Consider the following 25,769-nt stretch of genomic DNA (forward strand, 5'->3'; position numbering starts at 1 on the left):
TTCAGTGATTCTGATTTCTATTGTTATTGTTTCTATTTTATTGATTTTAGCCCTGAATTTGATTATTTCTTGTTATCTGCTGCTTTGGGGTATTACTTCTGCTTTTTGTTTTCAGGTGTGTTGTTAAGTTGCTAATAGGAGATCACTTCAATTCTTTTGCAGGCACTTAGTACTATGAACTTGCCTCTGAGAATCTCCTTTATTGTGTTCCATAGGTTAAGATACAGTGTGTTTTCATTTTCATTCAATTCTAAATAAATTAAATTTTCTTCTTCTTCTTCTTCTTCTTCTTCTTCTTCTTCTTCTTCTTCTTCTTCTTCTCCTTTTTTTTGGTTTTTCGAGGCAGGGTTTCCCTGTGTAGCTTTACACCTTTCCTGGAACTCACTTGGTAGTCCAGGCTGGCCTTGAACTCACAGAGATCCGCCTGGCTCTGCTTCCCGAGTGCTGGGATTAAAGGTGTGTGCCACCACAGCCCAGCAAATTTTCCTCTTAATTTTAGTCTTGCCCTATTTTTCTTTTTTTCATTAAGAAAATTTTTTATTCATTTTATATACCAATCAAAGATCTCCCTCTTCCTACCCCTCCAGCCTCCCCCCAATGCCCCCCTTTGCTTTCACAAAAATAGTGGAGAGGGTACTTGAGCTGGTCTTCCCCTGTAATCAGATTGATGAATACTCTGTCATCACATACCTTTATCAAGTAACTGCTGGAAGCAGATGCAGAGATCCACAGCCAAGCACCAGGCTGAGCTGTGGGAGTCCAGTTGAAGAGAGGGAGGAGGTATTATATGAGCAAGAGGGGTTCAAAATCATGATGAGGAAATCTACAGAGACAACTGAACCAAGCTCTTGGGAACTCACAAACTCTAGACCAACAGTTGTGGAGCCTACATGGGACCAAACTAGGCCCTCTGCATGTGGGAGACAGTTGTGTAGCTTGGTCTGTTTGAGGGGCCCCTAGCAGTGGGATCAGGATCTATCCCTGGTGCATGAGCTGGCTTTTTGGAGCTCATTCACTATGGTGGGATGCCTTGCTCAGCCTTGATGCAGTGGGAAGGCGCTTGGTCCTGTCTCAACTGAATGAACCAGTCTTTGTTGACTCCCATGGGAGGCCTTACCCTTTTGGAGGAGTGGCTTAGGCATGGGGGGAGGGGGATAAGTATGGGGAGGAGAGTGGGAGGAGGGGTGGCAGGGGGAAGTGTGGTTGGTATGTAAAATGAAAAAAAAATTTAAATAAAAAAATCAAGACATTGAAGAAAAAAGTTGAAGATATTAAAGATGGAAAGATCTCCCATGCTCATGGATTGGTAACATCAATATTGGGAAAATAGCCATCCTACCAGAAGCAACCTAAAGATCCAAAGCAATCCCCATTAAACTTTCAACAAACGTCTTCACAAACTTGAAAGGAAAGGAAAACTTTCACTTCACATGGAAACACACACACACACACACACACACACACACACACACACACATACACCACAAACAAATCAGGATATCTAAAACACTCTTGAATAATAAAGAAACTTCTGGAGGTATTTCCATCCCAGATCTCAAATTCTACTACAGAGCTGTAGTAATGAAAAAGGATGGTATTGGCATTAAAAACAGTTATGTTGATCAATGGAATCAAATTGAAGACCCAGACATAAATCAACACACCTATGGAAGATCTTTGATAAAGAAGCCAGTAATACAATTGAAAAAACTCCCAGCATTTTCAAACAAATTGTGATGGTCAAACTGGGTGGCTGCATGTAGAAAAAAGCAAATAGATTGATCACCCCCCCCACAAAAATAAACTCCAAGTGGATCACAGACCTCAACATGAAGCTAGATATCCTGTATATTGATAGAAGAGAAACGAAGAATAGTCTTGAACTCATTGCCATAGGAAGAAGCTTTCTGAACAGAGCACCTTAGCATAGGCATTGATAACAACAGTTAATAAATGGGACTTCAAGAAATTTAGAAGTTTCTGTATGGCAAAAGACACCATCATTTGGATAAAGTGGCAGCCTACAGAACGAGAAAACTTCTTTAACAATTACATGCCCAATAGAGGGATAATCTCTAAAATGTATAAAGAGCTTAAAAAACTAGACATCAATAAACCAAACAGTCCAATTAAAATTGGGGCAAAAACTAAATAGAAAGTCTTGAAAGATGAAACACAAATGGCTGAGAAACAAATGTTCAACATCTTTAGTCACCAGGAAAATATAAATCAAAACTACTTTGAGATTCTATCTCACCCCTATCAAAATGGCCAAGATAAATAAGACAAACAATAGTTAATGCTGGTAAGGATATGAGGTGAAGGAATCACTCATCCATTACTGGTGGAGTGCAAACTATACAGTTACTATGAAAATCATGGTTGTGGTTTCTCAGGAAGCTGGGAATAGATGAACCTCAAGTTTGTTGAGGTAGATCTATTCCCAGTTGTACTACTCTTGGGCATATACCCAAAGGACACTTCATCCTATCACAAGGACACTTGCTCAGCCATATTCATTGCTGCTATATTTATAATAACAAGAATTTGGAAACAGCTAAGATGTTCCTCAACAGATGAATGGAAAAAGAAAACATAATATTGTAATATATATAATTAACACATAAATTATTACTCATTTGTTAAAATTAAATAAAATTGTAAAATTCAGATATAAATGTATGGAGCTTGAAAAAAGTGATCCTCAAGTAACCCAGACACAAAAAAGACAAATATGTAGCCTGAATCTTAAAAAGTTCTTATTAATAAAATCAAACCTGAGGCCAGTTATTGGGGTGAATGCTGGATGATCAGAGAAGCAGAACAAGCCACAGCTTCCTCACCTTGGCAGTTCCTCAGCTGATCCTGTTTCCTCTCACTAGAATCCTCTCAGTTCTCATCCTGAATGAATCTCAGCTGAACTGTGCTACTCCAAAGCCTGAAAGCTTAACCAGCCAAGTGCTTCTAGTTTCTCATCTTCACACCTTATATATCTTTCTGCTTCTGCCATCATCTCTCCTTGGGATTAAAGGCGTGAGTTACCATGCTTGGCTGTATCCTTGAACAGATGGACTTCTGCATCTGGAATGCTAAGATTAAAGGTGTGAGTGCCACCATTTTCTGGCCTTTATGTCTGCCTAGTGGCTGTTCCATTCTCTGACCCTAGATAAATTTATTAGGGTGCACAATATTTTGGGGAACACAATATCACCATAAAATATGGTGAGTATTCTTTTATATCTGGATGTTAGCTTTTAAGCATTCAATAGACAGCTCACAATCCATATAACCACAGAGGTTGGGTATAGAATAAGGGACCAGAAGACAAGAAGAAGATCTTCTCCATATCTAACTAACTACATATATATAACTATATATATCTAATGATTTATAGAATATCTATATCTATATATCTCACTGTATGGAGAGATGGGGTGCGTGTGGAATAGGAGGATTAAACAGTTAAACAGATTAAACAGTCAAATGGGGATGGAAATGGAGGATAAATGTGGGAATATAGGGTGGGAAAACTAACATTAAGGGATGTTTGAAGCATCATTTGGAAACCTACTATAGTACAAACTTCTTAAAATATATACATATATGAAATAAATCTATGTGGAGTTACTAAACAATGAGGGATGTAAAGTCCCAACTATATATCTCCCACCACCAAGAGGAACCTTCAGTGCCAGGATGGATTATATCTATGGTTTCATGGAAACCCTCAAAATAATGAAAGCTATTTCCAGACCTATTGGTTGCTCTTCACAAACCAATGGCTGAAGTATTGACAAAGTCCTATGGCTGAAGTCAGTACTTACATATCTCATTGAACACAGAGAAGTCAAGCTGGTGTTTACCTAAAGCCCTTAACCCTACTGGCTATTGTTTATGAGACAGGGAAGTACTTTGCATGATACCAAAGGAGAACAACAAACATTAACCCAGCTACATACCCTTTGATCTGCATTGGTGACCTGCCTGCAAGATATGCTGATGCAATAGTGGCACAATCCTGTGGGGTAACCAACCACTGCCTATTTGGATCTACGGTCCACTGCATGGGATGGAATCCATACCTGACGCTGCTTGGGTGGCTTAAAATCTGAGACTTGGTAGGCCCTGGACCTAGGAGAAAACAAACACTACTTTTCTGCTAAAGGAGCATAGCAATAATATGACTCTTAATGATATTCTGCTATACACATAAATCAGTGTCTATATAAGTCATTATCAGAGATGCTTCCTCCTATGATAGGAGGAAATACAGAGACTCACAACTGGACAACATTCAGAGTGAGAGACCTTGGAACCCTCAGTCCTCAATGGGATGTATTCACCAAACTTCTCTCAGGGCTCAGGAAACTATGCAGAAAAAGAGGCAGCAAGATTCTAAGAGCCAGAGGGGATGGAGGACACCAAGGAAACTGTGTTTTCCAGACACAACAGGACTGATACCAGTATAAGCTCATAGAGACTATGTGGCAGCATGCACAGGTTCTAACTAGAGAGGTTCCAGCTCTGAGAGGGGGAAGTGGACATGAGCTTCCATCTCTAACCAAAATGGTATCTCCAATTTCCAACCATTTGTAAAGGAAATTTCTCCAATGGAGGCTCACTGTGTATACAAACCACACTTAAGAGCAGGCCCCATGTCCAGCAATAGAAGGCCAACATAAAATGAAGTCAGTGGTAGTTTGGGAGATTCCTTTTGTCTCATATTGCTTTGTTTAGGCCCTTTCCCCCTTACTGGTCTTTTGCTTGTGTGTTACGCTTTTCAATTTTTTATTTTTTTGGGTATTTTGTTTATGTGTGGTGTGACTTTGTGCATATGTATTTCTTGTGTTTTTTTGTTTTACTTTTATTTGTTTGTATTTTAAGTTTGCCTGTTTACTTTCTAATGAGAGAGGGAAAGAAGGCATGGAATTGCAAGTATGGGGAGGTGGAGAGACTCTGGGAGGGGATGGGAGAGGAGCACTGTGATCAGAATACAACATATGAAAAAATTATTTTCAATTATAAAAAGAAGTTATTTAAGTTGGCTGGAGAGATTTCTCAGTGGCTAAAGGCATTTGCCACGTTAACCTGATGAGCTGAGTTCAATCCCCAGAGGCATGATAGAAAGAGAGAACTGATTGCAAAAGTAACAGCAAGCTGTTAACTTTCATCTTTATGAGAGTTTTGATTTTAAAAAGGCATAAAGCTATTGAAAAAATGCCAAGGGATACATCTTTTTTATTTTAATAATTTGATATGTGAATGTAATATATTTACAACATCTCTCCCCTCCCATCCAACTCCCAATTTCTTCTCTCTCCACTCTCTCTCCAATTCCCTTCTTCTTATATTATTGATATTGTTACATATACATCATTTCTGTTTTTTTTATGTATACTGGTTTAGATCTGATCACTTGGGATTGAATACTGTATTTGATGGTTCATTTCTGGAGAAGAGTGATTCTTCTTCCTTCTGTAGACATTCACTTTTTGTATTTAGTGATAGGCCCTTATGAAATATCCCCCTTCCTCATTGGCATGCCAATTAGTGTGATAATTATCTTATTTAGGCAATTATATTGTTGAAATTTAGTGGATACAGTATCCCTGCCATGTCTAGAAGATGATATCTTGCAGCAGGCATGCTGGTTCCTCAGCTTTATAAACTTTTCTGTCCCCTCTGTGATATTTCCTGAATCACAATAGTGTTGTGTTGTAGATTGTATTGTGTTATAGAGTCACCGACTAGAGCAGGAATTTTTACCAGCTATACATCTGATAGAGAATAACAATCCAGAATATATCACACACACACACACACACACACACACACACACACACACACACAAAGTATCAAAAACAAAAACAAAACCAAATGACCCAATTAAATAAAAGGCTGTGGATATTATCAGGAAGTTCTCAAAAGAAGAAATAAAAATGGCCAAGCCATATCTCATAAAAGTGTCCACTGGGGTTGTTGAGAAACTGAATATAGATCACATGATAAATAATATCATATTTCCTGATGATAATTGTTTGTTTTTTTCATGATACATGGTGATGCTCTTGTTTTTAGCTGAAATAATCTGAACTATTTGACCTGATGGGTGATGTCGTTTGCTTGCTGGTATCTTAGATGTTTCTGGTTAAAATATATATACACACAAGTATATATGTGAGCAGTTTGGGTACATATGTGTATATGTATAAAACAAAACTGGTAAAACATAGTGGGTATATCCGAGTTTGCCAGTTGTTTTTTTATGTCAATTTGACTCAAGCTATAGTCATCTGAGAGGAGGGCATCTCAATTGAGAAAATTCCTTCATGAGATCTGGATATGGGCAAGTCTGTTGGTCATTTTCTTAATTAGTTATTGATGTGAGATGTGGGGTCCCCAGACCATTGCCAGTGAGGACATTCCTGGACTGGTGGTTCTGCATTCTATAAGAAAACAAACTGAGCAAGCCATGGGAAGCAAGCTAGTAAGCAGCACCCCTCCATGACCTCTGCATGAGCTCCTGCCTCCAGGTTCCTGTCTGTTTAATTCTTGTCCTGATTTTCTTCAGTGATGAATAGTGATGTGGAAGCAGAAGCAAGAATTAACTCTTTCTTCTCCAGCTTGCTTTTGATCATGGTGTTTCATCATAGCAATAGTAACCTTAACTAATGAGTGAGAGGAATAAGGAATTTTATAACTTTCTATAGATTTAAAAAAAATAAGTGTTTTGCATAAAGCTAGAGAAAGTTTTGTATCTTAATGCATGTTGGGAGGAGAATGAAAAATGGAACAGCCATATCTGAATGGAATGGCAGAAGTCATAAAGCCAGCACAGCTGTTTGACAAACATCCAGCAAAGCTGAGCCATATCACCTTTGGTTTTCATCTCCACCTGTTACATACTTGGGGCACTTTAAATATTTGTACAACTTGAGGATATTGGGTTGATGGAAAATTCCTTATGAATCATTTATGCCATCTCCCAGGGATGCTGCTTCTAAGCTTATCCAGGAAAGTCCTGAACATACTATCCCCCCCATCCCCCACTTTGAGGGAGATATCCTTATCTACCTGAAGGTCTTCCTTATGCCTTGGAGGTTGTGACACATGAAGAAGCCAGAGGTCTCTTTATGAGGCTATGACACATTCTTGAAACATCTGTCCCTGTACTTACACTGAAACAAGATAGTACACAAAACAAAGTAAAATTAAAAAGGTCAACAAGATTCAGATTACAGGCCTCTTCCCACTGTCCACTCAGACAATTATGTAGCATACAACTCTGCCCTACATAGAGAGATATTGATGAGCAAAGTATGGAGTGGAAAGATGATGAAAGCATGAGATGTTAGGACCCTCCTCTCTTAGAAGTTAGCTTATGTAGAGCCACTGAATGTCATATGACCAAGGAACAACAGAATGCCAGGATTAGATATATATAATGATATAAATGTGAACATTGATTGTATTATGCCAGAATTTGAATAATAACTGCAGTAACTTTGGCTTGAGGATTTTTCCTGGGCACTCTGACCACTAACAGTTAATAATACATTGCTTGAGACATGGCAAAATTCCCAAGGTGGTTGAAGATTTTGTTTTAGTCTAGTGTCCTTGAAGCAACCAAAGCAACCAGCCTGAGAACAGGCTGTCATACACCTCTAGATTCTCAAAAATTGGTCATAGGGTTAATGAGTAAGAATGATGTCAACACTTGAGGGGAAACGATTGGAAATTATAATTCTGTTCTGTCATAGTTTATTAATGATGACTAAAAGATCAGCAAAAGGAAGTAAAACACATGTCCAAAACAAAAAATGATATGATCTATGTTTTGGAACAACATGAATGTATCCCTACTAACTAAATTCTGTATAAATAAAGAAACACTCTGGCTGCTAGTCAGTCAGGCTGCAAGATTCTCCTGGCCATCATGGCCTGGCTCACACCTTTCCCTGCCAACTCCTTACACCCTCTGCAGGACCCATCCATCACCAGGGATGGGTCCTGGCAGAAAAATACATTTTCTTTTTCTGTGGCAAACATGGTAACCTGCTGGTGTTTATTATTATTATTATTATTATTATTATTATGATGATGATGATGATGATTATTTTTAGTTTAAACAACTAACTAAAAGCAAAAGTTTGATAGTATGGCCAAGAAGGGTTCTAGTCATAGGAGTATTAGTAACATCTCCAAATACAAGACACTTAAAGTGTTCATTTACAAACAACACTTACTAGAGCAGGTGCTTAGTCGATATTTATTCTCTCCTTTTATGTTACACAGCTATGATTTGACATCATTATCCATGTGCTTGACTGGATAACTGCATTTCATGAAATTGTTGCAGAAGGGTCCTTGTCTTTGCTCAAGAGATATAAATGGAAGTGGTTGAATTAGGGCTTTGATAGGGGTCCATTTAGCTGGCTGGCACCTTTTTGCCTTCTTCCTTTCCTTTAATTTCTTCTTAGAAAATGGAGCTCCAAACCATTTTGTAAAAACGAGCTATGGACAACATCTGCCTCTGGAAGGAGATGATGGGTTCATGTGGACCTTGCAGGAGCTGGGAACTGTTCTTTTGGACTGCTTGTTACATGCAAAAGCCACATCCTTGTAAAATTATGCAGGTTTTTTTCTAGATATAATCAAAATTCAATAACTCAGTGACACACTGTCTTTGAGAGTTATGATTATTGATCTTCTTTGTGCATGCAGTGAACTTTATGGACGGTGTTCAAGAAAGTAGGAATCCCTAAGCCCTTCCTGTTATTCTGAGGGTCTGGGATGGAAACAGTGAGAGAGATACTCAGTTTCAGGGGCTGAGATGGGACAGGGACTACTCAGCAGCTGGGGGCCTCTTTCTTGCTCTTGAGTCCTTGCTGGGGTGGGTGGTCCAGTGTTTCTTACTTCTTGGAGACCATGTAGGCTATGAGTTTCCCCACCCTTCTGCTGTAGCTATATTCATTGTCATATCAGGAAATGAACTTTACAATGTTGTCCTTGAGAGCAATGCTGGCCCCAGCATCACAGGTAGAAGAATAGTCGTCGTTGTTGAGTCATAGGAAACAACCTGGTCCTCAGTGTAGTCCAGGATGCCCTTTAATGGGTCCTCTGTTGCCCACTTCACCACCTTCTTGATATCATCATACTTGGCAGCCTTTTCCAGGTGGCATGTCAAATCAATAAGGGACACATTGGGGGTAGAAACACAGAAGGCCATTCCAGTGAACTTCCCATTCAGCTCTGGGATGACCTTGCTCACAACCTGGCAGCACCAGTGTGTGCAAGGATGATGTTCTGGGCAGCCACATGGCCATCATGCCATAGCTTCCCTGAGGGGATATCTATAATCTTCTGGGTGGCAGTGATGTCATAGATTGTGGTCATGAGCCCTTCCACAATGCCAAAGATGTTATGGATAACCTTGACCGGGGGGCTGAGCAGTTGGTAGTGAAGGAAACATTGCTAACAATCTTGAGTGAGTCATCATACTTCTCATGGTTCACATCCCTCTCAAACATGGGGGCATTAGCAGGAAGGGCAGAGATAATGACCCTTTTGGTCCCACCCTTCAAGTGGGCCCCAGCCTTCTCCATGGTGGTGAAAATGCCAGTAGCCTCCACCACATACTTGACACCAGCATCATCCCATTTGATGTTGGTGGGATATGGTTCCTGGAAGATGGTGATGGCCTTCTGGTTGATGACAAGCTTCCCACTTTCAGCCTTGACTGTGCCATTGAACTTGCCATGGGTAGAGTCATACTGGGATATGTAGAGCATGTAGTTAAGGTCAATAAAGGGGTCATTGATGGCAACAATTTCCACTTCACCAGATGCAATGGTAGCCCTGGTAACCAGGTGTCCATATGCCCAAATCTGTTCACTCTGACCTTCACTATTGTGTCTTAGGGACGAGGCTGGCACTGTATGAGAAGATGCAGCTGTCTCTGGCACAGGGAAGAGCAGAGAGCCTATTATTGAACTTCCTAATTTTACTTTTTAAATTTATATTTTGTATATGTATTTGTGTTCATCTGTATGTGAGTAAAGTGTGTGTGTGCCCCTCAATAATTTTGTATGTACTCATTGAGGCAAGATTTCTGAATTGAACCAGGAGCTCATCCTTACTGGCAAGGCTAGCTAGTCAATTGCTGCTGGGATTCCTGGTCCACCCTTCCACATCCTCTGATAATAGGCAATCTTCCAAACCCAACTGGCACTTATGTCCATGCTGGGAATCTAAGAGTTCTGGTTCTCATAATTACACAGCAAATGCTTTATCTGTTCAACCTTCTTACTAGGGCCAATATTGAGTAAAGAATATGAAAGTTTATTTGTGGATAAACTATAATTAAAGCCAAGAAGCTCCCTGGTTCTGTAAAAATCCGAGGCATGATTTCAGATTCTGTTCTTTGACAAAATTGCTTCCTAGTCTTCCATTCCTGAGTTGAGGAAAGTAACATTAATTTTCTGATGGGGTGTTGGAGGTCAAGTGAGGTCATGCATATAAAATTTGCTGCACATTATTTGCATTTGATAAGAATTCAATGAGTTATTGCCATTTTGGTTAGAATTGTAATTTTCTCATTTTTAAAATTTATTTTAAGAATTTCATTCGTGAGACCTCATGAATATATCATCCCCACTCCTCCCTTTCCTACCTCCAACTCCTCCTGTGTCTTACTCATTTCTTATCAAATTTATGACTTCCTCTTCTTTAGTTATTATTGTTAATGCACATATACATATATACATATATATATATAATGTTAATTTTATTTAGTGTTACTCCTGTGTATATGGTTGAATGCTTGGGACTGGATAAACTATCAGAAGAAAACAGATCATCCTATTCTCAGAAGCCATTAATTGTCTGTAACTCTTCCTCTGGGCATGGGGCCTTGTGAGGATTCTCTCATCTATGTTGGTATGTCAGCTGGTGTTGTCATTGTGACCATATTGTTCAGGTTGACCATATTGTTAAGATTTCATGAATCTAATTTCTCTGTAATCCATAGAAGACACTGTCTCTCAGTGAATATCCTGGTCTACTGGCACTTACAGTCTTTTTGCCCCCTCTTTGGCCATGTTCCTTGAGCCTTAGGGATAGGGGTTATGTTGTTGATGCACCAGCTGGGTGCACATTTGGTATCCATCCCCTGATCAGTTGTTCATGTACTTTGGCCAGTTGTAGGTCTCTATAATGGTATCCATGTGGTACAAAAAGAAGGGAGAGAAACACTGAGAGAGAGGAAGGTGGAGGAATAAGTAACAAGGATGATTGAAAAGGCCATGCAGAAACATTGTATTTCTATTTAAGAAGACAAATATATGTAAATACACACTCATATGTGGTTTTGAGTGAAGTTATGTCACTTGGGGTGATAATGATTCCTCCAAGAATAGACCATCACCAAAAATCAGTGTCAGGCATGGGGAACCTCCCTTGGAGTTGTCAGGAGGAGGTAAAGAACCTCCCAAATAATACAGACTATTGCTATTGTCCTTGGTTACCTCACAGAACTTGAAGATTAAGTCCCTATTGCTGAAGACACCACACATTTTAGACACAGAACTTGGAAGGATTAAGCTGGAACTGATGTGAAAACATTCTCCCTGAGGACTAGCTCTCAGCATTTGAAGGTGATAGGCAATCTGCTGAGGGAGAAAAGTAATCCATAGTCCTATGCAGCTGTGTACTATAGTTTTTTCCTAAATCAGTGTACTTCCTAACTGCATTGTAAATACTTATCCTTATAACCACAGATAAGTGTCACTCTTGTCCCTCATCAAAGATTGAATTTTGGATACATGTGAATTGTAATTCTTCATAAATACCATAAGCTTTATGAGCATTTACCTAGCACTACATCAGCATAGTGTAAAGGAGGAATGTACCTAAAAGACAATAGATGCTTTCTTCTCCTTTATAATTCTCTTCTAAAATACTCCTTTTTTTCCCCAATGGAGGACAACATATCAATGTAGAGTTCTTAAAATATCCTGCCTGTTTAAATGTAATTCCTTGCAATTATAATCATACTCAAGCCCATATTTGAAATGAAGATGCTAAGCAAGTTTCCTGAATAAATGCAATTGTACTTGATAATAATTGCTTGATAATAATCATCAGATGATTTGTGAACTAATGAACATGACTAAGCAGGAGGTATGCTAGGCAAATTCTAAATGTCTGCAAGGTGTTTATATATATGTGACATCAATGAACAGGCATATACATGGGTAGCAGTACTTCAAAATTCCAAGCTAATTCAGCAAATAATATTATATATAAAGGAGAAATCCAGATTTTGTTTGCTATAGATGGCAGATTGATATATACATGTTTAACTTGGCTTGCAATAAAATTTGAACAGTCTGGTTGCACTCTGAAGTCAGAATGCTAGCTCTAAAACTCCCATATTTCTCAATCAAAGTTCTGTATTTAAATTATGATTTATTATAAGATATCATCAGTATCTAGATATTCTATCTCATAGCATGATTTTCTCCTTTTCATGTTCCTGCTCAGACTTTCTAAATAAGAATATATATGTATATTTTTGTACATATATGTATGTAGGTATACTATTTGTCCAACAGGCTAGTGAGTTGTGTGACTAGAAAACAAAATCTTGACTATTGATACAGTAGGATTTCTCTTGAGTTTTCAACACCTTATTACTTGTGCCTTTGTGACACAGATATCATATGAAATTTTAAAAACATTTTTAAAAGATGTGTGCCATAGCACATATCAAACTCACTTCTGCCCACAAGGAAACTTTGCAAGTGAAGCAAGGGATTTTGAGTAGGCAAATACAATGCATGGCAGGAAAATGCCAGAGTATGCTTATGTTTTGCCTCTCACAATAGTCCCATGAATTGAGTTATCTGTGCCCTTGCATAGCCCAGAGAACTATGCCAGGAAGGATCTCAGCAGGAACAGTCAATGGCTATGACACAGGTGGATCAAGGATGGCTATGTTAAGGGATTCTACAAAGATGACCTTAGTGTAGGGATACATAGACCTCTAAGGGTTAATCATAGAGTTGCTGAAGTTCCTCAGCTCAGAAGATAAGGGGAGAAGAGGTGGTCCTGGGACCCCAGCAGGAGGCTATAGGGAAAGATGCCTTGAAAGTGGAAGGGTTGGGCACTGAGGGAACAGACTTGGTCTTACCTTCTTCCTTCTCATCTTCTGGTGGCCACAACGTTGGTTCTGAATGAAAACAGGTGCTATCAGATGATATTGCAGCTCAGTTTCTTGAGTAGAGTTGTGTGTAAAGTGCATACAGGAAGAAGCAAAGCTCAGAGTGATTAGGCTCCCTGTCAGAAGAGCCAAGATATTGAATAGTCTGGACTAGAACTGAGATGTAACTATTGAAAAGTTTTATTATTTCTATTTTGCCAAGTGGTGCATAATCAATATTAATTATTATTATGACTATGCATAAATATTAAAATGAAGATGTAGTGATAATACAATGCACACTCCTAATTGCTGCATTTTATAATAGAAACTTTCACAGTCCTAGACCTAGAATTTGTAACAGAATCCATCTATTTGTCTAGTAAGAATGCCACAAAAATTGATGATCTGAAGGTCTGTTGTCAAGAGAGTCACAGATGCACTTTGAATTGACAGGGAGAGGATAAACTGACTTTGCATTAAGCAGCTTGAGGCCAAAAAGTTGAGAAATAGACTAATAGTTTCATCTTTTTCATCTTATGCTTGATTCTTATTTACTGCAAATGTCATTGTAAAAATTGAGTTGGGGACTAGAGAGATGGCTCAGTGGTCAAAAGCACTTGTTCTTGCAGAAGACCTGGTTTCAGTTCCTAGCACCCACACAGTGGCTCACAAACATCTATAACTCTTGTTTTGGGGGATCTGATACCCTCTTTTGACCTCCATTGGGCACCAGGCATATATGTGGTGCACATAAAACAAGTTGAGTTTCTGACTGATAACAGCAGTCTAATGTACATTTTGTGTGTGTGTGTGTGTGTGTGTGTGTGTGTGTGTGTGTGTGTATGATATTGCATATGTGCATGTGGGTGAGGGATTGTGTATGTGGATCCTAAGGTTAGTGTTACGTTTCTCAGTTGTTCTCCACTTTATTTTGAGGTAGAGTCTCTTCCTGAACCGTTCATTTGGCTAGACGGACCAGCCTATAAGCTCTAGGGATCCATGTGTCTTTGCCTTCTCCTCCTGCTGTGGTTCCCAGGGCATGCTACTTCACCAGCTCTTTCCCTCTTGGTTCTGGGGGTTTGAAACCAGGTTCTCATGTTTCCGCAGTAGGCCCTTTATCCTTTGCCTAAAATAAAAATTATTTAGTTTTTAAAATTTGTTTGAAGTCTATGAATGTTTTCTACAGTTGGAGGAACTGTGGAAAACAAGCCTCATTTTTACAGGTTTTATCAGATGCAAAGGATTTTTCCTTATATACAAGAAACACAGCCCATAAACATGAGGTACAATCATGATTTAGTTCTTCTAGAGTACTGTAGATTCCATTTTACTTAGTTATCAATGGTATAAAGGAAAGTCTTATTGGCTAGTTTTATAGTTAAATAATTTACTCTCTCAATATAATTACTTATTTTTAAAAAGTGAAACAATTTCCTGATGTTTGTACTTCGTAGTTTATTCTGGTTTATAAGAGTAATAGAAGGAAGCAGAAGCCTGGTCCCCCATGTGGAGGTCACTGGCTTAGTTTAGAGCTAAATGTCAACAATGGTGATGGAGAACCCTGCATGATGTTTAACAGAGTGCCAGAGGGTCAGTCGACAAAGAAAAATTTTGGAAATATTTATCAAGTGCTAATGACATGGAACTGCTGACTCTCTGTGGTCCCTTTAACGGCACTCCAGGAATTCAGCCCAAGTGTAATTACTGATTTCAGTTAGAGTTGGTGATAGTCATCCTTCAAGATTAGGTATTTATTTACATATCGGTTTTATATGTGTTTCGAGGGAGTTGAAGGTACAATTTTTTTGTAGGTAGGGGCTCAAAAAGACTGTCATCTATCATACTTTTATTTTAAAATTTTGTTCTTAGTTTATGTGTATAAATGTTTTGTCTTTTTGTGTGATGTATGGATGTATACCATGTGCATGTCCAGTGCCAGTGGAAGCTGGAAGAGTGTATCTGATCCTCTGAAACTGGTGTTACAGGTGGTTATGTGCCACCATGTGGGTGCTGAGAAATGAACCCAAGTCCTCTGGAAAAGCACCTAGGGCTCATAACTTCTGATCCAGCTCTCCAGACCCACCAACTAGCTTTTATAAATTATGCAGATAGTGAAGAGTAGGTAGAGGATATTGATTGCCACTTTAATTCACTAGCTATTAAGAATCTGCATAACTGGAAGAATTAATATTTGAACTTGGGTTCTGGGTGGTTTGGGCTTAAATGCCATGTCCATTATTCAATCTCAATGTCATGTACGTATTGGGGCTGTAACAGCAACTATTTCACAGGGTTGTGTGAAGAGTTAGTGTAAGCTCTCATAACAGTGTCACAGAGAAGGCTTTTGGTGACTTTTAAAATCCCATGAGCTGGGCTAAAGGTACTTCACTACCCCACTTTGGTGTCGGTCATGCCACTGGGGTGCCAGTCTTCTGTATAAACTTGCTGATATGCTACATGGGGTAGCAGCTTTTTGCAAAAGGTTCATACCAAGAGAATTACTACAAATATATTAATCTGTAAGCGATCGAAACTCTCTACCTCCCATAGTGTTGCTTTCAGAATTTAGAAACAGGAATTAGAAGGGTGATATGGGGTGGGTGGTAAAAGAATGTGAGAGAATGTAGATGGTGACATTTTCCACCAGAGTCTGGTCATTAATAACCGTAATTTTGGAGGATGTTAATTCACCTCTTGGGTGTTAACTCTTTTCGCTGTCAAATAGGCATCAACATGCCCTAGAGACAAAACATGTGCTCCAGCTCAATGTGTTCTTTTTTTTTTTTTTTGGAGCTGAGGATTGAACCCAGGGCCTTGTGCTTGCTAGGTGAGCGCTCTACCACTGAGCTAAATCCCCAACCCCTCAATGTGTTCTTATCATTGAAGACTATGTGAACCCACTTTGTATGTCCAAAGTGCTTTCTGGCAAAACCGACCTGTTAAGACAACAGCAACTTTGTAGTGCATTCTCAATCTGTAGCTCCTGTGAGTTAAGTAAGATAGGGACTGAGAGGAGACTCCACCAACCACCTTTCTAGCAACCAGAAATCATTAGATTATTCAGAAGGGTGATGTCAAGGGGGCTTTAGTCAGGCATAGCGATTTCAGAGGCAGAAACTGCTAACCCGGTTAGCCTTGCTGGATGCAGCCATTTCTCACTTCATTAGCCCGAAGTTAATTTTCATTTGAAAATGTCACATCAGGCACATAGTACATTCCAGTTCTAATGCAAAACACCTGGACTCCTTTGGCCACAGGCCACATCTGGGGGCCAGCTCATCACTCCTTGGTGATCTGGGTCCTGTCTTGGCCTTTACACATTTGCAAGCACAACACTGGGAAAGATTAATTTTAGTGGAACAGGGGCCAAGGAAAACAAGCTGAACTGAGAATTTAAAATATTAAAAACCTATTAACTGAGACAATGGGAAGCCAGTATTAGTCCTGAAGTGAAAACATGCTTAATTAAATAAACAAGTGCCATTAGAAACCGTCTGCAAGTTACAAGGAATGGGAGAGCGAGACCTGTCCCAAGGATAAAGTGACTATAATCAAACCAATGCTCAGATGAAGAACAACCCTGCTGTTTTTTGTTTATTTTTATGTGTGTGCGTACGCTGCCCATATGTATGGCTGTGCGCCATGTGCATGCCTAGAGTTTGCACAGTTGTGTGCTACCATGTGGGGCCCAGGCTCTTTGCAAGAGCAGGGCATGCTCTTAACTGTGCAGTCCTTGCTAGCCCCCTCTCCCCAGTTTGTTTATATGCTGACTTTCTTTGTGACCCAGAGAGTTTCAAGGTCGTATGCACAGCTGTAGAGTGTGCGCACTCATTTAGAGTTATGAAGACATAGTAAGAAAGAGCAAGTGAGCTCACAGATTGTGGCACCCCTAGTTGTGAAAGTGGGGCCTTTATAGCCCCCCTTATGTTTGTGCTTTGTGAGTTCATCTTTGTGTTCCTCATGGCTGCTTCCCTCTCTCTGTCTCCCTTCCAAATTTTCTTGAGCTTTTACATAACAGAGAAACAGCAGGCCTAGAAGATGGCATTCCAATTAATATCTTTATTCAGCCAGGATTAAGTCCCAGGTTCATCTCAGTTCAACAAGCTTTTTCTTCAGCGCCCCTTCTGCCAGAGTCAGTGTTGAGAGATGCCAATGTAAGCCAGTGTTCTTTTTAACTGGACTGAGCAGGCACCTCCTGAATTTTGTGATCAGCCACTCTTCCACACTCAAGTAGAGCCTTCTTTCTGAAGTGAAGGCCCAAGACCAAGGCATTTACAACATTCCTTTCTTTGTTCCCTGGCTTTGAGTGTGATTGCCAGCCAGTCAATTACCCCTGAAGCAGGGATGGAGGAAAATAATGGCTCAAACCACTTCCTTTAGTATAGGCAGCAAGTTGGTACACTTGATAACCGGCAGTGGCATTTCCATTAGGGAGATATTAAAATTGTCCCCATGAATTTTATGTTATAGTCACGACAAACCAAAATGTCACATCTAGGATACAGAACAACAAGTAAATGAAGTATAAAAGAAATACGTGTATAATATGTCAGGAACTAAGTCAGAATTTAAGAACGCCTATGAAGTTGTCTGTGGTTCTTCACGCTGCTTCTTTTCGGATGGGGCTGAAGTATTTACTCTACTCCAGTAGGCACACTTGTCCCCCTGGGCCCCCTGGGGATGTCTTTCCATCTAGTGTCCAAGGAACTTTGCAGTATATCTCCTTAGCCTTCCTAAGTCTCGAAACGGAAAGACAAACATCTTGTTTTGTGAGTGTTTAATGAGATAGTTCTGCACCGCGGCCATGTTGGATGCGCTTCAGTTCTGCCCTCTGGCAATCATTTCTCTTGGAAGACAGTGCCTCACACACGGCAGTGTGAGTTGGTAGTAGCAAAGATGAGAGAAAACCAAGCTGAGTTTTAATTCAGATCTGCCTTCGCTCCTTTCCCACTGAGACACAGTGCTGCTTCAGGAAGATGTGGAGAGCTAAGGAGTGTGGGGTCTGCTGGCTGGCTGCTTTTTCTGCTAAACTGCACAATTAGTCACGGGGTCTAAGGCACTTTGTAACTGGAGAACATGTCTGCAATGAGAGACTGGGAACGCACCAAAAACAAATGTGTAAAATTTTACTAATGAGTATTTCCATTTGTATCAAAAGGCATGAGCAAGGTTTGTGTAATAGCAAAATTATGGGAGGAGCTGGAGTGCTCGTTCATGCAGATGGTTTAAATACAGTCAAAGATGTCAGGGAAGTGAAACAAGATACAGCTCTATCCTTCGAGGACTAAGTCACCAACTCATCCCAGTTAGCAAACAAACTTTTTCCTGAGTGCCTCTTCCACTAGACTCAGTGCTAGGAGATACAGATGTAAACATGTCTTCTTGTTAACTAACTGCCTAGAGACCTCCTATTAACCATGGTTGGGTGAATGTCTATGTGCTGAATGTCAAGGACAGCAAGTGTAGTATCTTCCTTTTGGGGTCCAGGAAAAATGGTGGAGTAAAGGGAGCAGAAGTTTAGAGGTAGGATAAATGTATGTGAAAATTGATAAACTTAAGGGGGATGTGTACCTGAGACCAGATTCTCTTACATGGGTACCTGTGGATCATAAGATTCTTGATGCTGAAAGTCCTTACATAAGTATGTCTCAACTCAATGATTGTGAAAGTGAGGCTATACTCATTAAATGGCTTCAATTAAAACTATGAACAATATTAAGTATTGATAAGACTGTAGAGAAACTGGAACTCTAGTACATTCTTGGTGGGAGTACAGAATAGTATAATCACCCTGATAAGGGGCTTAGTAAGCTGCCAAAAGTTCTAATCATGTGTGGTGACATTTTATTTGTACTGAAATGTGATATTTTACTTGTGCTTTAACAAATAAAGCTTGCCTGGAGATCAGAGGGAAAAGCCAGCCATTATAAGTAAACACAGAAGTCAGGCAACAGGAGCACAAGCCTTTAACCCTATCACTTGGGAGGCAGGGATCTGTCTGGATCTCTGTGAGTTCAAGGCCACACTAGGGAACAGAGCCAAGCATGGTGGCACATGCCTTTAATCCCAGCACCAACCATAGAGGTCTGGAGGTCTGTACAGACAGACAGGAAGTGACAGAGCTGGGCAGAAAGAGGAGGTGGTGTAGCTGAGCTGAGAGAGCCAATGAGAGAACAGAACAGAAAGCATATAGATGTGAATATACAGGAAGAAGGTCTCTTTGGAAGCTGAGGTGTTGGTGAGATGAGGTTGGCTGGTGGCTTTATCTATTTCTTTGATCTCTCAGGTTTTCACCCTTATATCTGGCTCTGAATTTTTTATTTAATAAGACTGTTTAGAAATTCATCTACAATCATATACCTATCACAGACAGTTTTACTCCAGAGTAGTTATCCTAAAATACCCATAGAAAAAATCAAACTCAGCCATATGTGTATATATAAATCTATATCATTTATGTCAATTTTATTTCAAATGGTCAAAACTTCCCATTACCCAGAAATAGGTGAATATATCAATGTACTCTGGTGTATTCTTTACTGGCTAAAAAAAAAAAATAAGAAAAGAAAAGAACTATGTATACTATGGGGATGCATCCTTGAAATTATTATGCTGCATGAAAGAAGCCAGACAAAAGTATATTACAAACAGTATCATTCCATTTGTATAAGATTCTGATAATTACAGGTTAATACAGTTCTTTAGGATGGAGAGGAGCAAGGAAATAGAATGTGCAGAAATGGAAAAAAGCACAGGAGAGTTTGGGGGAGCAATAGAAAATTTCAACACCATGACTTTTCATTAGTGTATATGTGTCTTGAAAACATCAATTTGTATGCTTTATATCCAGTTCATTCTATGCCAGCTGCATCAATTAAAAACCCATCTAAAATAAGAAGAAAGCAGAATTTAATAGGAACCTTGATTTTTCTTTCTGTTGATAAAGTAGACACATGTCTCTGTAATTTTTACAAATGAAAGGTAGTTAGGTAAATGACAGAATATTTTCCATCTATGTCTAAGTTCTAAGTCTCTGCATGTCAGGGAAACAAAGGAGAGGCTAAGTGGATATTAAAAGCCCTGGTTATTTCATCAAACTCATGTTCTTACTGATATATCTTCAGATAAATGCCAAGAGAGCTCTGCACATTAATGAATAATTAAAGACGCACTCTCTGTGTGTAAGGAGGAACGGCATGTTTGGTTGCTGCTAATGGGGGCTCTCTGAGGGACTTCTTGAAGATTATTTATGGTTCTAGTCTTTTAATTTTTACGGATACAGAAAGGGAGGTTGTGAGCTTCTGGCAGCCCACTTTTCTCCTCACAGGATTGCATCATATCATATCCAGCTTTTTTTTTTTTTCAGGGTTCTTTAATGTCCTACCTCCAACTGAGCCAGATGGTCGATAAAGCTTTGATTGGGATAATTGCCTCACTTGCTTTTCTCAAACATAGTATTTGGGATCTTTGTTGAAAGAAGAGTCCCTCAACATATTAGCCTATTTTAAACCACCACCAGCAAAAACCCAGAGTTCTTGTATTAAAAATTATTTCCCAACACATTTTGGAGGTAAAAAAGTTCTATTTCTTTCCTATGTCATCTCTCCTCTTTCTAGGTAGCATTTCTGAGAAATGAAAGTGCTGTGCCACTGAAATCTGAAAGGTGGTGTGATGTTGTGAATAAAAATGGTCCCCACAGGCTCATATATTTGAATGCTTAGTCATTAGGGAGTGGCACTACTTAGGAGAATTAGGAGCTGTGGCCTTGTTGAAGTAGGTGTGACCTTGTTGGAGGAAGTGTGTCACTGGATGGGCTTTGAGGTTTCAGAAGCCTAAAACCAGGCCCAGTGGTGCTCTCTCTTCTTGCTGCCTGCAGAGCTGGATGTTGTACTCTCAGTTACTTCTCCAGCAACACGTCTGCCTACATGCTGCCATGTCCCCCACCATGATGATAATGTATTAAACCTATGAACTGTAAGCCAGCTCCAATTAAACATTTTCCTTTATAAGAATTGCCGTGATCATGGTATCTCTTCACAGCAATAGAACACTGATTAAGACAGATGCCCATGGCAAACGTGATGGTCCTTTTATTCTATGTGGGTACAATTTAGGAAATACCAAAGGTGGCTCCAGAGAAGCCATCCTGTATCTACCTTTTGACCAGAGAGTTTTTCCAATAGAATTCCATAGAGAGAAACAACGCAGTGTTCCAGGCCATAGGATAAGATGGGGAACAAGGGCTCTTGGCAGGTTGCCTTGCACATTCCACTCAGGAGAGTCTACCCATGTTAATCTTGTAGAGATGTAATGAGAAGGGTTGAGTTGCAAGTTATAAGTTTGGGTCAGGTTCACAGCATTTTTGCCCAGAAGACCGACTTCTGACGACTCCTTATTAAATAGCTCAGCCCTTGGTGGGAGGGAGTTATCACTCCCTGCTCCCACAGTGAAGCAAAGACATACTTCTAGCTTCCTTGATGACTTCTTAACTAGTATGAATGGGAAGTACCTCCATATGGAATTATCAAGGATGAGAAAATTCTTTGATGCATCAAATCAGCCCAGTGAAGATTATTCATTTGTCAATAATCTCTTTCCACTTTCTCAAAAATAATTGTGCTTCTGCAGCAGTTAGAGGCTTTGAAATACATAATCCAGGCAAGAAGCTTAATACCAGAGGCTTGCATATGTTCTAATTCAGAGACTTGTTACTGAGGCCACCTTCTGAGTCTCTAGTACGGTGAAAGGCTAAGCAGGCATACAGAGCAGCTGGTCTTCCTGTGCTATTTCAGATCAAAGATGTGGATAACGAGAGACTAGTGCAAGAGAAGTGAGTGAGAGAGGAAGAGGCACAGGCAAGAGACAGACATCTGGCCTCTTGGATAAACTGACCAGGTAAAGTTTTCTTGATCTAGCACTGAGTGTAACAACTTATCTGTCTTACATAGGATTTCTGTTGCTGTGAAGAGACACCATGACCACAGCAACTCCTATCAAGGAAAACATTTAATTGTGTCTGGCTTACAGTTCAGAGGGTTAGGTCCATTATTGTTATGGCAGGAAACCTGGTGGCGTAAAGGCAGACACGGTGCCAGAGAAGGAGCCAAGAGTTCTATATCTGGATTGGAAGGCAGCAGGAAAAGAGAAAGACAGACAGACAGACAGACAGACAGACAGACAGACAGACACTGGGACTGGCTTGAGCATTTGAAACCTCAAAGCCTATCCTTATTGACACACTTCTTCCAACAAGGCCATACCTCCTAATAGAGCCACTCCTTGATGACCAAGCATTCCAATATGAGTCTATGGGGGCCATACTGACTCAAACTATCACACTGTTACTCTGTAGAGTGGGGCCAGTGTCACTGTAACAAAGACATTTTCTTCTTAGAGACTTTCTCCTCAAGTTTGGTGTGAAACACAAACAGATTGTCAGGGGACGATTTCCCTGCAGGACAGCAGAAGCCTTCAAAGCTAGGTTGAAGAGGGCACGGGAGCACCAGGTTCAACGTCTTGAAATTGTTTCTTCAGCCACAGACACATGGTTAAGTGAGGAAGAGCATGAACTTGAGTCTGTGCTCTCTGACTAAACCTAGTTAGTCTGACAGTTTTTAGTTAATCGTTTTATTGCCCCAAAGAAGTAGATTCATACTTAGAATTTACTACAGCCAATTCATAACAAATAATGATCAGTATTCCAAGGAGGTCTCAGAATGATTAAATTAGTAGAGTCTGGCATCAAAATGCTGGAGTTTAAATCCAGGATATAGTATAAATATATGAGATAGGCAAAATCCTCAACTCATTTGTTACTGACTTCATAGGTTTGTGGGGAATTAATGAGTTAACAAGCATAAAGCACTTGGAACAGGGCCTGGCAGCTTTTGAAGGCTGCCTAACCACAGCATCAAATACCATTGTTAACATAATTGATGCTTATTATAATAGAAATGGAAAGTATTTATTACATTTATTCCTGCTCTGTGGGAACGAGAATTGAGTCTGAATGTCATGCTTTTACTGTTGATTTGCATCCTGCCAGGGATACATTAGGCACTGGAGAGCTGGGGCATTCTAGCAAATTCTTGTTTCCATTCCTAGTTAATGCCTTACAGATCAGGAAATGGGCATTCACTTTTGAAGGCACTTTATTTCCACCTCTCAATCCGTGTGTGCTCAGGACTTACTGGAGGCATTCCTGCTATGTTGAGTTTCATACAATTTGAGAGGATTTGTTGCAGGGGTACTGCTTAAGTCTATAGACATGTAAGGACCTTCCTGAACATTCCCTCCCATGTCATATTTATCTTCTGCTGAAGTATGCACTCTTTGGGTGTCTTTTCTTCTGTGTCCAACTTTATTTCCTTAGTTATGGTCAGACCACATGGATTTAAATTTTGTAGTGATTTGGTAATAATACTCAAATTTATTTTCAGGCTTGCTTTGATATATGAATTCTAGGCTAACTCCATCCTACCACTTAAATTTTTTTAAAAGTTTTAATTTTATATGTATGTGTATTTTCTTTTTACTTGCACATCTGGAGCCTGGAAGCTGGAGTCAGATCCCCTGAACCTGGAATTACAGAAGATTGTGAGCTATGTGTGTGCTGAGAATTAAACCCAGGTCCTCTGGGGAGCATCCAGTACTTGTAACCACTGAAGTGTCTCTCCAGCCCCTCCATGTTATCACTTGGAAGTTCTGATGAATTTTTCAAATCATCATAAGCAAACTCACTTCCTATCATTCTCTCCCCCAAATAAGCTTCATCTCTAATTTTGCCCATTTCAGATAGTGCTGTTTCCATCTTTCCAATGGCCAGGCCCCAGATTCTGCAGTCATCTGACTCTCTTCTTACACTTATGCCCATCTTGTTAATAAATCTCATGATTGCTATCTGTCAAAGTCATCCAGAATCTGACTCTCTTCCACTGTCTCCCCTTATGCTTGCCGGAGTCACAATCCTCTCATATGGATCATTATAAAGTCTTAAGAGGTGGGTCTCTGGGATTCCACTTGTATTAGTTTTTCTGTCTCTAATAAAACACCTTGAGAAGAGCAACTTGAGGGAGGAAGCTTAAATTTTTGGATTCTGCCCATGGTCAGCTAGTTGCGTTGCTCTTAAGCTGTGGTGATGTCACACATTATGACAGAGAACATGTAGTAGGGGTAGAGCTTCTCACCTCTTGGTGGCCAGGAAGGAGGAAGGAGGAGAAGAAAGAGTGGGGGGAGGAAGAGGAGGAGGAAGAGAAAGAAAAAAGAAAGAGGAGAGAAAGTGTATGGGTACAAATATACCCTTCAAAGGCATGCTCCTGTGGCCCAATTTCTCCCACTGGGCACCTCCTCAAAGCTCCTTCTGGCCTCCCTATTCAGCACATTAATCCACTGACCAAGTTAGCATCCTCATGAAACAATCAGCTCTTGATAGCTCCAGCAGCTGGGAGACCAAGACATCAACACATGAGCTTCAGGGACAGTTTTGTTTCTAGACCATAACAGAAGTCCTATTTATCTTCAGTTTCTTTTTAGCCCAGCAATTGGACCGATCCTTCTAAAATGCCAGTAAGATCACATGCAGCCTCTCCTTTTGAAGTGGCTTAGAGATCTGTACAATTTGATTGCCTCTGGCTGTTGTTGCTTGCCTTGGTCATGCCTGTCTCCAGATTTCCCCAACTTCCCTTGCTGCTGACTGAAACTCTCTTTGCTTGCTTATTTGCTTGGTTACTCTTTTACCTTTATGGGTAAAGATACTTGCATCCCACCTCTCCAGTGAGGCCCACCTGACTACCCTACCTGATATGACACCAGTTCCTCTCATATTCTCGATCTTATTTCATCCCCCATCAGGGTACTGCTTATATGTTAGTTCACTCATCCCTCAAAACCCTTGAGATCATGTGTATTTCTGAATTCAGGATTTTTAGGTTTTAGTAGAGAATACAGTACTTATATTATGTGTTATATCTCAGCAAGTCTTGGATTCAAACATATTTCTGTGTGAATCTCTGTTTAGTTACATGTCATATTTATTGACTCAATGGAGGATAAACTCCCTGAGGGCAGAATTCAGGCTACTTAGTTTGCCATGTTTCAAGTGTTGAGGTTAGTCAGCGCCTGGCACATGATGGATGCTCCATGGTTATTAGATTGGATAAATTTGTCACATAGCCCTTCCTTTCCTTCCTTCTGCACTTAATGAACTAGTTATTATCTCTTTTGTGTAAATGTTTCCATCTGGACTTTGCCTTCTCTGGATCATTAAATTCTATTCTATTTCTAATTTCATTTTCATTAGCCAAGGCTTTCACAGTCTAGGGTGGTTCTCAACCTGTGGGTCACGACCCCTTTGGGAGGGTCAAACTACCCTTTCACAGGAGTCGCACAAGACCGTCAGAAAGCACAGATATTTACATTATGACTCATAACAGTAACAAAATTACATTTATGAAGTATCCAAGAAAATAATTTTATGGTTGGGGTCACCACACCATGAGGAATTGTATTAAAGGGTTGCAGCACTAGGAAGATTGAGAACCATTGCTGTAGACTCTTGACCCAACCA

General features: G+C 39.9%; 1 pseudogene; it reads right to left on the bottom strand.

The window, feature by feature from the left end:
• Positions 1-8,912: 8,912 nt before the first annotated feature.
• Positions 8,913-9,922, bottom strand: LOC118570674 (annotated as a pseudogene).
• Positions 9,923-25,769: the final 15,847 nt, after the last annotated feature.

This window comes from Onychomys torridus, chromosome 19 (assembly GCF_903995425.1).
Source record: "Onychomys torridus chromosome 19, mOncTor1.1, whole genome shotgun sequence".
NCBI lineage: Eukaryota > Metazoa > Chordata > Mammalia > Rodentia > Cricetidae > Onychomys > Onychomys torridus.